Source organism: Zosterops lateralis, assembly GCF_965231275.1.
Source record: "Zosterops lateralis genome assembly, chromosome: 3".
Classification (NCBI taxonomy): Eukaryota; Metazoa; Chordata; class Aves; order Passeriformes; family Zosteropidae; genus Zosterops; species Zosterops lateralis.
Window position 1 is genome coordinate 64,034,159 of NC_139764.1, and position 13,562 is coordinate 64,047,720.

Genomic DNA, 13,562 nt, shown 5'->3' on the forward strand with positions numbered 1-13,562 from the left:
TGATTTGGTGTTTGTGCTGCTACACCTCTCCCAGCACAAGGGTATTGATTTGTGGTTTCAAGTACATCCCAAGTGAGCCTGTAACAGGAGGAAATAGTTGTTTGCACTTGAATGAATAATGAATTGGGATATGCCATGAATTAGTTGGATACTCTGCATTGAGTTCTCGTGTTCTGTCTGGTTCTGTGATTGAAGACTGCCCAAAACATAGGTGCTATACTGGAAACTTAATGAAAAACATGCAAAGCTGACAAATACAAGCACATCTTTAGCTTTTTATCTGTAAAATGAGACATTTCTGAAATGGATGTATCTCTGTTTTTATGCATCAAGCTTGTTCATTTTTAATGAACTTACCATAAAATACCTTACACTTTCATGGAAGAGATTTTGTTTTGGAAGATATATTGTATGCAGTCTCTTTAACCCTTAAATTATGGGTAGAAAGCAATTGAAATTCTCTTAAAGTGTAGTTTAAAATTAGGGGGAGAATCTGCTGGAAACAGAAGAGAGCTAAATATCAAAAACTTTCATTTTCATTAGAGCCTTTCCTGACTGTGTAATGGGAACAGTGGTGGATCAGTAGCTGAAGAGACTTGTGCTTAGTGTGTAAAAGTGATGTTAAAAACCCACCAACAAACCAAAGCTTAAATGGTATTTGTAGCTAACTTGCAATTCAACTTTGAAAAAAGTGTTGAAAAACCTGAGCAAATTGCTATTGACTGTTAAATGTCTAAGTCTGAAAACCGAATTGTTTCATGCTGTCTCTTAACAAGTTAAGATGTGTGTTATAATTTTTTGTATTGAATTACAGCTGGTGTACTGCCAGCTGCATTGTACATAGGCTTAAAATGGGCCTTGGATTGATATCTCAGTGTGTTCTTTGTATATGAGTTGCACAGATCATTCTTAAATTTTTCTCTTAACTATAATTGTGTATCTTGCAATATGCCACCAACTGAGCTTAATTTTTTTTCTCTTCTGTGTAAAAATTGGAAGATTTTTGCAGTAGTAGTCAGAACTAAGCATGTTTGTATGAGAGACTGAATATATATAAAGTGACAGGTGCGTGATACAGACATGTACCCACCAGAGGCCTTGAGCTAATTATTTAATGTGAAGTTGCGCACAAGTGCTCAGTGATTTTTTTTTTCTTTCTTGCAAATCTACTTGTTTGATTCATATGTATTCCTTGATTTAGGTTGCCACTGTTTTCTCATTTGTTGGAGTTAATAAAAGGATGAATTTCTTGAAGGACTTAGTCTCCCATTAGATGTGGAATAAAGTAAGTATTGTAAAAGAGGCAAATAATTTACAATATACGTACTCTTAAAATAAGCTCCTTGTATTTCAGCTGCCAAACAGAAGCAACAGTAGAAGCCTTTATTGCAATTGCATGAGACAAGTTTTTAAGAACATTCACTAGGGTAGGTCTCCAGAAGATTATCTCACTGATGAAGTTTGTATTCAACTGGGTACCCATAATTAGAAGGTATAGCTGTTGGACTGAGTGTTTAGGATTCTCCTTTTACAGTATTTAATGGGATGAACAGAAAAAAAGAGATGCTTTAGGATGAAGCAGTATAATTATATTATCGGTTATATCTCTACTGTTCTTTCTCATGTGCCTGTGAGTTTTCTCCAAGTATGTGCTAGACAAGTAGACATTAAAGTAGACTAAAAGCTGAAAAGTCCTGAACCTCAGGACTTGGTGTTGTGGTCAGTTGTGTGAAGTCCAGCTGAGGGCTGGTCACCAACAGTGTGCCCTAGAGGCCAGTCTGTTTAACATCTTTGTTATGACCTGGATGATGAGACAGAACACAGACTCAGCGAGTTTGTAGCCAATAAAGAAGTGGGACGAGGGGTTGATCAAGCAGATGGGTGTGCTGCTATTCAGAGCTGGACAGGCTGGAGGAATGCACCAACAGGAACCTCTTGCAAAGGCCTATCTGGGGCAGCACAGCAAGGACGTGGTTAGAATCGACTGGCTGGAAAGAGCTGGGCAGGAAAGGCCCCGGGGTCCTGACAGACACGAGTTGAATGTGGGCCAGCAGTGTGCCTTTGGCAGAGAAGGTCAATGGCACACTGGACTGCACTGGAATGAGTGTCAGCAGTTAAAGGGAAGTGATCCCTCCCCTCTGCCCTGTGCTGAGGAAACACACCTGGAGTGCTGGGTCTGGTTCTAAGGCTCTCCCACATGAGAGAGTCATGGATGTACTGGAGCAAGTCCAGCAAAAGGCTGCTGTGTTGAGAGGACTGGACCATCTGTCATCCTGGGAGAGGCGAGAGCTGTGACTGTTTAGCCTGGAGAAGGGAAGGCTCAGGGGGATCTTAGGAATGTGTGTGCACACCAGATGGTGAGGAGTAAAGAGGACTGAGCAGGCATATTCTTAGTGGTGTCTCATGAAAACATAAGGCAATAGGCACAAACAAAAACATAAGAAAACACTTTTTTTTTTTTTTTTTTTTTTTTTTGTCCCTGTGAGGATGGTGAAATTCTGGCACCCAGGCTGCCCAGATATGTTGGGTTCTCATCTTCCTTGGAGACATTCAAAACCCGCCTGAGCGAGGCCCAGCGGAGTTTGTTCTACCTGACCCTGCTTTGCTCAGGGTCTGGGATAGACTGGGTGACCTCCAGATGGGTCGTCTGACCTCAGCCTTTCTGTGATGCTGCATATGTGTTGTTTCTATAATAGCTACTGTTGAACCTGTAAGCTGTGAGTGTCGTATGTCAAAACTAATAGTCATTATTGTGTGAATACTGAGATGTAACTAGGAATTACAATTTTTTTCCATTGTGTGATTAGTACCTGTAGGTTACTGGAAAGTATCCCAGTAGGCCACTACAGATTTGTCCTAGATTTATCTTGGGCTTAGCTTTGAAAATAAACTTGGACTCTCAACTGGTGACTGTGCCACTGTCTGCTTACTTCATGATTTTGCTTTTATAATCTAAATAAAAATAAAAACAAACAAACAAACAAACAAAAAAAAAAAAAAAAAAAAAAAAAACCAGCAGTAGAATTAGTGATACGTCTTAGCATGAACATGGATTTCATTCTTTTACTTAAAATCTAGTTTTTTGGGTTTTTTTTGGTTTTTTTTTTGTTTTTTCTGGAGGAAGGGAGGAGAAATTACTTCAAAGTCGTTTCTTTCTGGGAAAATAGCTCAAGTTCTTCTGCAGTTACTAAAAATTCCTTGAGTCTGGTTGAAATTTCCTTTATTCTGGAAACTTAGCACTTAGCATTGAAACTTCTAGAGGTGATTTTTTAGTTAGTGCCTTCTAGAAAGTGGAAAGATAAGATACTGTAGATAAAAATACTGTGTTGAGAGTCTTGCAGTGTATGTTTCTCCACTAATATTTCTTTCCTGCATAACTGTGTACTTGCTTGGAAGGCTTCATGGCTTTTCTTCCTTAAACAAGTCTGGAAAGTAGAAAATCGATTTTAAGCAAGCAGTGGATTTGTTTTCCAGTCAGCTTTTCAAAACACTGGTGAATATTTCATCTTTGATCCATCAGGGGCTGAGTGATATATTCTTATCTGCATGGCCTCCTCTGCTGTGAGGAACCACTAGATACCCAAACTGCATTTAGTCTACAGAAATTCTTGAGGAAATTAAACTCAAAATAGATCAGGCGTTGAGAGGAAAAGACTTGCAGGCAGAGAGAGTGTAAAAATGAACTTTGTTTTAGTGGAAAGAGGAAACTAGGAAGATCTTTTCTCTGGCTTGTCGTACAGTACTGCTGGGGTTTTTTTGGGGAAAACTGAATACAAAAACCCCTTTTGCTAATGCTTTCATCAGCTCAACACTTGAGGACTCTTCAGTAAGAATGAGCAGTGTGTATGAGAGATAATAATGCTGACTATGCCTTGCTTTCAGGTTTATGAGCAAACTAGGAGGAAAAAAGATCATCTTTCTTTAGTGTCAACTTCATTTACAATTATCCAAAAGTACTTGTGACATTTTCAGGTGATGGCACTCAGAAATATTGCTTTGGATATCCTCTAGAGCAGATTTCGAAATGGAGATGCTTCATTTTACTTTACCTTTCTGCACTCGTTCTGGCTCTATCATCCCTGCTTTTCTTTCTTCCCCCCCTGCCAAATAAAAGAAAAAACAAACCCTTTTCATTCCAAATATTTAAAGCCAGTTCCCAGTATTAGTGGGTACTTATACAAAAATTACGTTTTCCTAAAAAGCAGGACGACTCAGGTTGCATACTCTTAGTTATTAAAAATCCTATGTTTTTCTAAGCCATGTATTGAAAAATCAAAACCAGGCAATGACCAGACATGTTTCATCATAAACATCTTGTGAAAAATAACTGTTTAAAAACATGACACTTCAGATGGTGAAAGTTAGTGGTGGGTTATATTTAAAAGTGAATTAAGATTTAAGAGCAATTTTTTAGTCTTGAACTGTAATGAAAGCTAGTTTGAATGATAAAGCAAAAAAATAGATTTAGAAGGAAACAGGACAGTAATTTTTTAGAATTTGGATTATTTTGAATGTTATGACTTGTTCCATGTAGTACAGATAACTACATGACTTAAATGTTTCTTTCTGATGAAAATACAGTAGGTGAAAGTACATATGATGTGTGATTGTATGAAGGATAATTTAGCCCGGTTTAGCAAAAAAGGGAGACTTCAAATATAATTTATATCAATATAATTGCTTATGACTGGGTTAGACAATATTTATAGTGGCGCTTTCAAAAAAAGGATTGATTTTAGAACAAAATAGAAAAACTTAAGCTTTGCTTTCAGACAATAAATGGAATCAGCTGACTAATCTCACTGCTTTTATATGATTGGGTTTTTTCACTCCAAATTGAGATTCTCTAAGTGTGATGGATTTATTATTGAAATATACTTTGCAGAAAATTTTGACTTCTGTTCATCCTTTAAAGCTCTGATTGCTTCAGTGTCAGTGAATGTCATCCTTTAAGGCATTTGATCCTACTGAAGACAACCCACTTCTTCAGTGCCATCTCTCACACTTTGCACCAAAAGGCTGGTTTTCTTCTATGGATGCTTTTTCAAGGAAAAATATTACTTTGCTTTTTATTAAGAAAAGGAATAATTGGTAAATTAAAAAGTATATTTTCCTTCTAAAAATACACAGAGCAAGAGAACTTTCTGAATAGCATTGTCTGGGAAAAAAAATCCAGTTTCATTAACTGTGGCTTGACTGACCATTAGGATGTAATTTGATGATACTAAATACAGAAATTGGAAAAGGAAAGGATGAACTTACTTTGGCCAGCAGATGCTTAAAGGAGACAGAAATATGGCACCTCTATTTTCTCTGTAATGTAGTTCTGAAACAATGCTGATGATTTGGGATGAAAAAATAATTTTTAAGTCATAATGCTGAAGTAGTCTTAGAAACATTGTAAATAACTTGTATTTTGATAATAGTTGTATAGAAGAACTTGCCTTGTCAGTTAAACAAGTTTGAGGTTTTGTACCATTCAACTTGATTTACAAGTATTGGTCAAGTTTACAAATAAGGATTGATTTTCAAGGAGCCATTACAAAACATTTAAACTGTTTCCTGCTAGAATTTTTTTCCCATTCTAAGTTTTGAAGCTGTTTCTAATCAATTTTCCCCTCTTTCATAACAGTCTTTCTTCAACATATTCTTGTGTTGTATTGAAACTTGTCATCATGAAAATATTTTGGATGTCATAATGAGATTGAAGCTTACATTAAACTATATATTGATTTATTCTGTAAGCTGGTTTTACACTTGGACACAGAAAGCAAACTTATGTGCAGCTAACTAACAAAACTAAATGTCTCAGTCTCACAAGTAATAAATATAATAAATATATTGCTTAGAAATCGCTCTGTTTGAGAACAGAGCAACACAAATGTACACAACTGGATTGCTGAACCCTGTAAACTTACATAACTCCATTAGAGACAGCAATGCCAGTGTAGAACAGCTGAGCATTTCTCTCAGAAATAGATGTCATGTAGTAGCCAAGTGGGGGATTAAGTGCCAGGTCATACAAAGCACTAATGGTGATGTCTACCCTAATTTGGTTTATAGTAAAGAGTTGCACTTCTGTCCAGCTGCTTCTTGTCTTTCTGTCAAGGTCTTCAAGTCTACTTTTTTCCTCCTGGAAAAGTTATTTCAGTTCTGGCTTGTATATATTAACTCTTTTGAATTGTCTGAAAATCCTACTGGTTTAAAAGATCTGCTTGCATTTACAGCTCAGCATGTTTGGAAATTATTACACTGCCTGTACCTTAAAATTTAATTATCAGAAAAAGGCATGCCACAGTCCAATTAATGGTGGGGCAGGAGATGTCCTCACCCAAAGAAGAGGTGCAGAGCATGCCTTGGCACAGGGACAGAGTGGTCAGTGTGGCCAAATGGGTCATTCATTCACTGTGGCCTTTGTCCTTCCTCCTAGAGCTGTACCAGACAGCAAGGTGTTCTACTCCTGAAAATTAGTTGAATTCAATCTGGCCACTTGCCTGTCCATCTGCAGCATTCTTTAATGGCCATCTTGGCCACTGACTAGAGCTGACTACACTGACTGTGTAGTGTTACTCAACTGCATACCCAACCCATCTCTCATAGTCCTGTAATATTACCTTGATATACTCTTCCCATTTGGTTGGTATTTCTTCTTTGTTTGACATCACAACTGCTTGTTTTGCACCTGAATTTTTGCCTCAGCTGAAGATATTCTGAAAGTAGTATCATATTTCATAGTGGCATAAAGTCATTAATAGGGGGAAGAGCATCCAAGATTGAGTCCAGCCTATGACCAAACACCATCATATCAGCTAGACCATACCACTAAGAGCCGTGTCCAGTTGTTTTTTGAGCACCTCTGGGGATAGTGACTCCACCACTTCCCTGGAGCAGGAGGACTTCCCATTCTTGACAACCCTCTCAGTGAGAAATTCCTCCTGATTTGGGTGGTGCAGCATTGTATCTGTCTGTCACACCTTAGTCAGATCATGATTCTTTTAAATGCCTTATTAAAGCTAACTGTATTTTTTCTCCTTTTCCCTCCTTTTTTAAAATTTTATTTTGATACATATTTGTAAGAGATATCTGTGTTTTTTCTTCCTCAGAAAATGGGATACAGTTATTAAATTACTTTGCTCCATTATAATTTGTTGTGATGAGGAAAATACCCTACTTTTCCCTTTTCTGCAGCACATCCAGAATAACCATGTAAGAAAAGAAAGGAATTTTCTGCTAACCATATAGGATGCCATCTGTCCCTGTATCCAGTTTTATATTTACTCTGCTTAATGGAATGGGGTTGCCCCCGAGTATCTCTTTCTGTCCCTCTCACATATGTGCGGATGCCTGTGTCAAGTCCCCTTTTATCTCCCTACGGTCGTATTTCACTGGTGTGGCCCAGTCTTGGAACACTCAGCTGCTGGAGCAGAAGGAGCAACAGGGCCTGATTGCCCACTTGACCTCTTGTCATGGGTGAGCGCCTTCTTGGTTTGCTACTGATTGCTAAAATCACTTGTGGGATCACATATTGTTGTGTCCTGGCCCCCAAAGCCTTAGGTTTAAACCACTCTTGACTGCCTGGCTTCTGAACTTGTGAATTCCATTCTTGTGTTGCTGCTCAGTGTGCTGAGCTATCAAAAGAGGTGCAGGTAGTGTGCTGCTGTTGTTGAATCTGATTACAGAGTGCTCTGTAGCTTTACCTGCTGCCATGATTTAGGTTTGTGTTACCTGACTGATGAAGGCTATCCCTGTTCCTAGATTTGGACAAAGTGCCTATTTCCAAGATAGGCTGTGATAGCATAAAGCTCCTGAGGAGCTCCCAGAAAGCTTCTCAATTTCTGTCTGGTACAACTCTAGGAGAAAGGCCACAGTGAATGAATGACCTCTTTGGCCACACTGACCACTCTGTCCCTGTGCCAAGGCATGCTCTGCACCTCTTCTTTGAGTGAGGACATCTCCTGCCCCACCATTAATTGGACTGTGGCATGCCTTTTTCTGATAATTAAATTTTCAAGTACAGGCACAGTAATAATTTCTAAACATGCTGAGCTGTAAATGCAAGCAGATCTTTTAAACCAGTAGGATTTTCAGACAATTCAAAAGAGTTAATACTTCAGTGTGGACCATACACAAATAAACAAAACACATGAAGTTTTGCAAGTCAAGTAGTTAAATATGATACTGATCTGTACTTGGCAGTTCTGAAAGTAGAAATGGATTATTAGCACATCAGATTACAGGTAATTGAGGAGCAGGTACTTAGGGGCATGAAGAAAGCTCCTCTAGGTGAATGGGCCCCTGTGAGGTTTATAACTACTGTATGTAGTATTAAACTTCAGGAAACCTGAAAATAAAACATGATTTTTTTTCCCCTGTGTTTTATTCTCAGAGTAGCTGTTGGTGATTAGTGCATGGCTTTGGACTTTTCCTCTTTTACAGAAAATGAAGTATAAGTGTCTATAAATGAGTGTGAAAATAAAAAGTTTCTTCTTAGCCAAAGGTAAAGCCCTGGGTAGTATTAGATATCTGTTAATGCTCACTACTTAGAAATTATTTTGAGCTTCATAAAGTCCATTATGAAATAAATCATTATGAAGTTAGTCGTTCTCTAAATAACTAATTGTAAACAAAAGTCATTAGGTATTGCTTTGGAAAGCTAGTTGCTGTAGTAAAAGTATTCCAGTATTTATTTTCAGGGTTTCTAAATGAATAAAATACTGAATTTTACTTAGGCATAAATTGAGCTAACACATGAAGACTGTTGAATAGCATAAAGGATATTTTAATAATAAATATCATGTGAAAGTGTGTTTTTTAGGAAAAAAAAATTCAAGTTCATGCCCTCTTTTGTCTCAAAGGAAGACTGGTATAGTTAGACCAGCTTTTTGGAGGGAGATGCTGTTGTCAGGGGACACTCCTTTTACAGATGCAGATGATGCTTGTGCCTTCCCTGCTCATTGTACTGTGCCCCTAATGCACTGGCCCAAGTATTTAGAAAGACTTGCACTGAACCATGTAGCTGAAGAATAAGTGTCTTCCTTCCACCTTTTCTGTGCTGTCTAAGAAATCCTGGCCTAAAGTTCTAGGCTTTGTTCTCTGTTTGTTAGCGGTGATACAAAGGTCTTGATTGACAAAGCGTCTTCTATTTGTGAGATTTTCCATAAGGAAGCAAAAGATCTTTCTAGATAAATGGATGTTTTTTAAAATTGGAATTAAAAAAAAAAAAGAAAAAAAGGAAAGATGGGCATATGTAAGTTTAGAGGTTTGGATTTTTTTTTTATATACACGTCTGTCTACTTTTATATGTAGAAACATATTTATAAGACTGTATTCTGTGAGTATGGTCAGCTTATGAAAGGCAGTTTTGAGCAGCTTTGGAGTACTTTCCTGTATCACTGTATCCTTATAATGTACTAAGGAGAAGAAAATTGTCCTGTAAAACAAACTTTTCCTGGCTATTAACTTGGGTATTTTATTTTGTCTTAAATGGCTCATAATAGGTAAATGTTAAATGCCTAAATATAATATGTCACTTTTTTTGACATTATTTGGTCAACTGGAAGAAAAGTGAAAAAAATTAATACAATACCCATTGGACAAAAAAAAGAGATTATTTTGGACTATCATAGAGGAAACATTTCTACCTAAAATTAATTAACGATAATGCTTGCATTTTTTAAATGTTTTTTACTGTTTTTGTAGACTGAACTTTTCTGTTTGCACTTTTTACTGTTTCTCAGTATATGTTACTACTTCCTGTATGAAGTAATTCTTACCTAACACAGAGATCAAGAGTAGGTCAGGCTCATTGGTCCACATCATATAAATTGTTAGCAGGTTATGCACAAGCATTTCTTGTTGGCACTGTACTTGTGTGGTTCATTCCAGGAACAGGCAGTGCTGACAAAATCTAGAGATGTCTCTGGAGGCTCTGGTGTTTCACACTGGTGTTCAGGCAGCAGCACCCTGGGAACACAAAAGTTCACCTGAACAAGGCTGAACACAGTGCTCTGACCCAGGGGCCCATGCCTCAGGTCTGAAATGGAGGTTTACCAAAGTAATTGAGGATCAAAGTGATTGATGTTGGTGTAAGATGTGTAGAGATGTTTTCTTCTCACAAGGTATCAGCTCTCGTTTTGATGTAAAATTAGAGAAAATGAACCGTGCACATTTTTTGGGATGCTTTCATAGAAATTATGGTTTTCTGTCCTGCAAAATAATTTGCATTCAGTTCTAGTATTACTGAATTACAAATGTGTGAATTATGCATTTGTAATTAGAAAATTATAATTCTGTCCTGACTAAATTGCTGGCAGGAGCAGATGACTGAAGTATAGCTGACCATGCAAGAGTTGGTCAGCTTTCCAGATCATAACATCTGGTTTGGAGTAAAAAACATTTCTCGGGCAAACTTTTATCTTTCAGCTACAAACAGTGTGGAATAGGAATTGATGTTTGTATTCCATGTAGCTCAAAATACCAAAGCTAGCACAGGGACTGACTTGCTTCACCTTACCACATAGAACATAACTAAACAATCCAATAATTACTGGTATCACCAAGGTTATTGCTGTTACTGGTACTAACTTACTATCTTGTAGTTCTTCAGACCAATGCACACAGTATTTCAGTAGATTTTTTTTAATTATGTTACTGCTTTGTATAAAAAGTATTAGCTGGCAATCTTGGTATCCTTATAGAGAGTATGGTTCTGTCTGTCCCTCTGAAACGATGTGCTGACTGAAAATTCAGTAAAGCATGATTTATTTTTTTTTTTCCCATCATGTGATAAGAATTGCTCTGCTCTAACTGCACATAGCTGGAAAAATATGAATTACTCAAATAAGCAGTTTATGGTTCTTAGTATTATGCGGTTGTACTAAAAAAGCTGCTGGTGTTTTTTAAAGCATTTTTAAAAGCATTTACAAGCATGCTTAGCAGGAGCTTATGCTCTCATTTAAAAATAGAAAGTGCAAAATTTGTTTTATCTGCCTACCTCCAATGTTTGCAACCTTACTCCTTTTCAATTTTCAGAAACTTACTCGAGAAAGAACTTTTTATTTCAGCTAGAACTTTAAATGTATTCATTTGCTCCAAGGTACTTCAGTTTCTGCTTGCATTTCATTGAGGTGCTGTTGAGTTGCTTTTGCTTCAGTTAGTACAGACTTTTTTCCCTGTGTTCCTATATTAATACCGTGCATTAAATTCTCAAAGATAAAATCTGATAGAGCTATTCCATTTCTTTAAAAATACTGAGGTTTATAGTAATTCGATGGAGCTGGAATTCCGGCTGCTGTAAGACGTATATGTTATGATGCAACATTGAGTTGCATACTTTTTTTTTTTTTTTTTTTTACATTTCCCATAAGAGATGAATGCCCTTCATTTAGGGAACGAATCATGCTTGAATTTGAGTTGAATTTGTTGCTGTTCAGTGCTTTCAGTAAGGAGGAAGTCAATGATGAGAATTTAAAGATATCTTCCAAATGTGGCATTGCACATAGATTTATTTTTCACTTGGAGTTTTCAGTGAGGTTTCCACTGCTAAATCATAATACCCTTGAAAATGCTTTGTGATTTATGCTTTCTGCAGATCGTAGTGCTGCGTAACTTGAGACTGGAATGCTGCCTGAAGAGAGGGACATTATGGCACTTCTTTCCACAAGGACAAGAGTCAAGGGCTGTTTTGAGTGTGGGATTTAACCTAGTGTTCTGCAATTGCTTATTATAATGACCTGATCCTAAGTGGGAGATTTATTGTTTTATAGTACCTTTTAAACTACATTGTCTAACATCTCTAACCAGAACTAAGGCCTCTTAATGCAAGATAGTGCACATAACATTTAGAAAAACCTCAAACCCTCTATTTTCAAGTAATTTTTGATATGAACAAAGAATTAGACACCATTAAACCAACTGGTAAACAAACCTTTGGGATCTAATAGCTGAGACTTTTGGTAACAGGAGGAAGATGAAAGCTTTTTGATCAGTAGTTACTGTTGGCATCACCAAAGACAATGAGAATATAAAAGGTTGAAACCTTGGTTGAAGGGAATTTTAGTGATAGTCGTGGTTTTGAAATAAATATTGTTTGTGAAAATGAAATTGCATGTGGTTTAGTTATCATTTTTTGCCATGTTTTGATAGAGTTTTTTGAGTCTCTGTACCATGAAAGTCCTTCAAAATAGGATTTTTTTTTCTTTTTATATGGAGAGGGAAGAAAGCTTAGTCCTTGATAACTGCAGATATGTAAGTAGTACTAAAAACAATTTGCCAAACCTATGGAAAATCTGGTTTTTTTCCTCTTTCATTAAATAGCAAGTACATATGTTAAAAATTTGAAATAGAATAAGTTAAAGGTTTTTTTGTGATATTTTTAAGTTAATTTCTTGCTATATAAAGATAAGTGAGGCTGAGGAGTTCGGGTTTTTTACATCTAATGCTGTTTCAGAACTTTTTTCTTTTCAGTTGTAATATAAAGCCTGTCCTTTTGGGATTTTGTGGCACAGGTAACAGAATGGGGTATGTTATTTCAGGCATAAAATTTAGGACAAAGTATCTGGACTATTGTTCAAACAAACAAATAAAAGTACACCATGGCCAGAGTCTTGAATCTGCTCTTTCACTTACGTGAACTCTTTTGAGCTTTGTAGCTCATCTGAACTGTGGCTCATCTTAACTGTAGACATTGTCTCTGGAGCATAGAGGCTTTTGCTTGGTGTCAGGAGAGCAATTCTGTGCCTTCTTCATATTTCCCAGCCTTGAGCGCCAGCCAGCACAATCCTGCCTGGTTCAGTGCTGATGGAGGACTAGTCTAGGTTCTGTCCTCAATGAAAAAAGAAAAACCCCTGCTGCTTCTTCGTTGTTGTTGCTTCTTGTTAATTTTTAAGATAAACAAATTACACTAATCAGGAGACTTTTTTTGTTTAGATGTGTTTTATAGCTCTATTGCCTGTATATCTAGGAAGTATGGGGAGAATTGCTAGAGTTCTTGAAGCAAAAGATTGCATTAACCCCACCTAGTGCATGAATAGTTTATTCACTGATATGTGCAGATATAGACACACACACTTATCTGTACTTCCTAGTTAAAAACCAAGATGATGATCTACTGTGTTGTGGTGCAGTTGAAACATCCCTTAGGATATATCTGGTTATCTTAAAACTTTCATTGAATGCTGGTGGTTTTGCTGCTTTCACAGCCTTCTTGAACTGCTTACCTCCCTGGGCTCCCCAGATTGCTGGCTGCCCTGCCCTGAACTTTCCTGTTCCGCTGACTTACTGGCTGGGAACTTGGTGAATTTATGTCAGGAGGGACCTTAGACCTTAGGATACACAGAATGTTTACTAGATAAACTGTCAAAAGTGAAATTGTATCTGGGCAGCCATCAAGATTACAATCCAAAATAACTAGTGTTTGCATTTTAGATGTTTCTGAAATGAAATATTTAAAAACATGTAGCGTTTGGAAAGGAGAGATCTGAGATACAGTTTTTGTTCCAGTTTAATTTCTTGTTGTGATATATACTCTGTGTTATTTTCAACAGAAGACCTCTTCAATTTTT

The 13,562-nt window shown here is 37.1% G+C and overlaps 1 protein-coding gene across 8 annotated transcripts in view; it reads left to right on the plus strand.

The window, feature by feature from the left end:
• Positions 1 to 13,562, plus strand: part of FAM184A (family with sequence similarity 184 member A) — a gene marked incomplete at its 5' end in the record, with an annotated part of 73,918 nt that overhangs the window by 12,060 nt on the left and 48,296 nt on the right. The window lies entirely within an intron of this gene.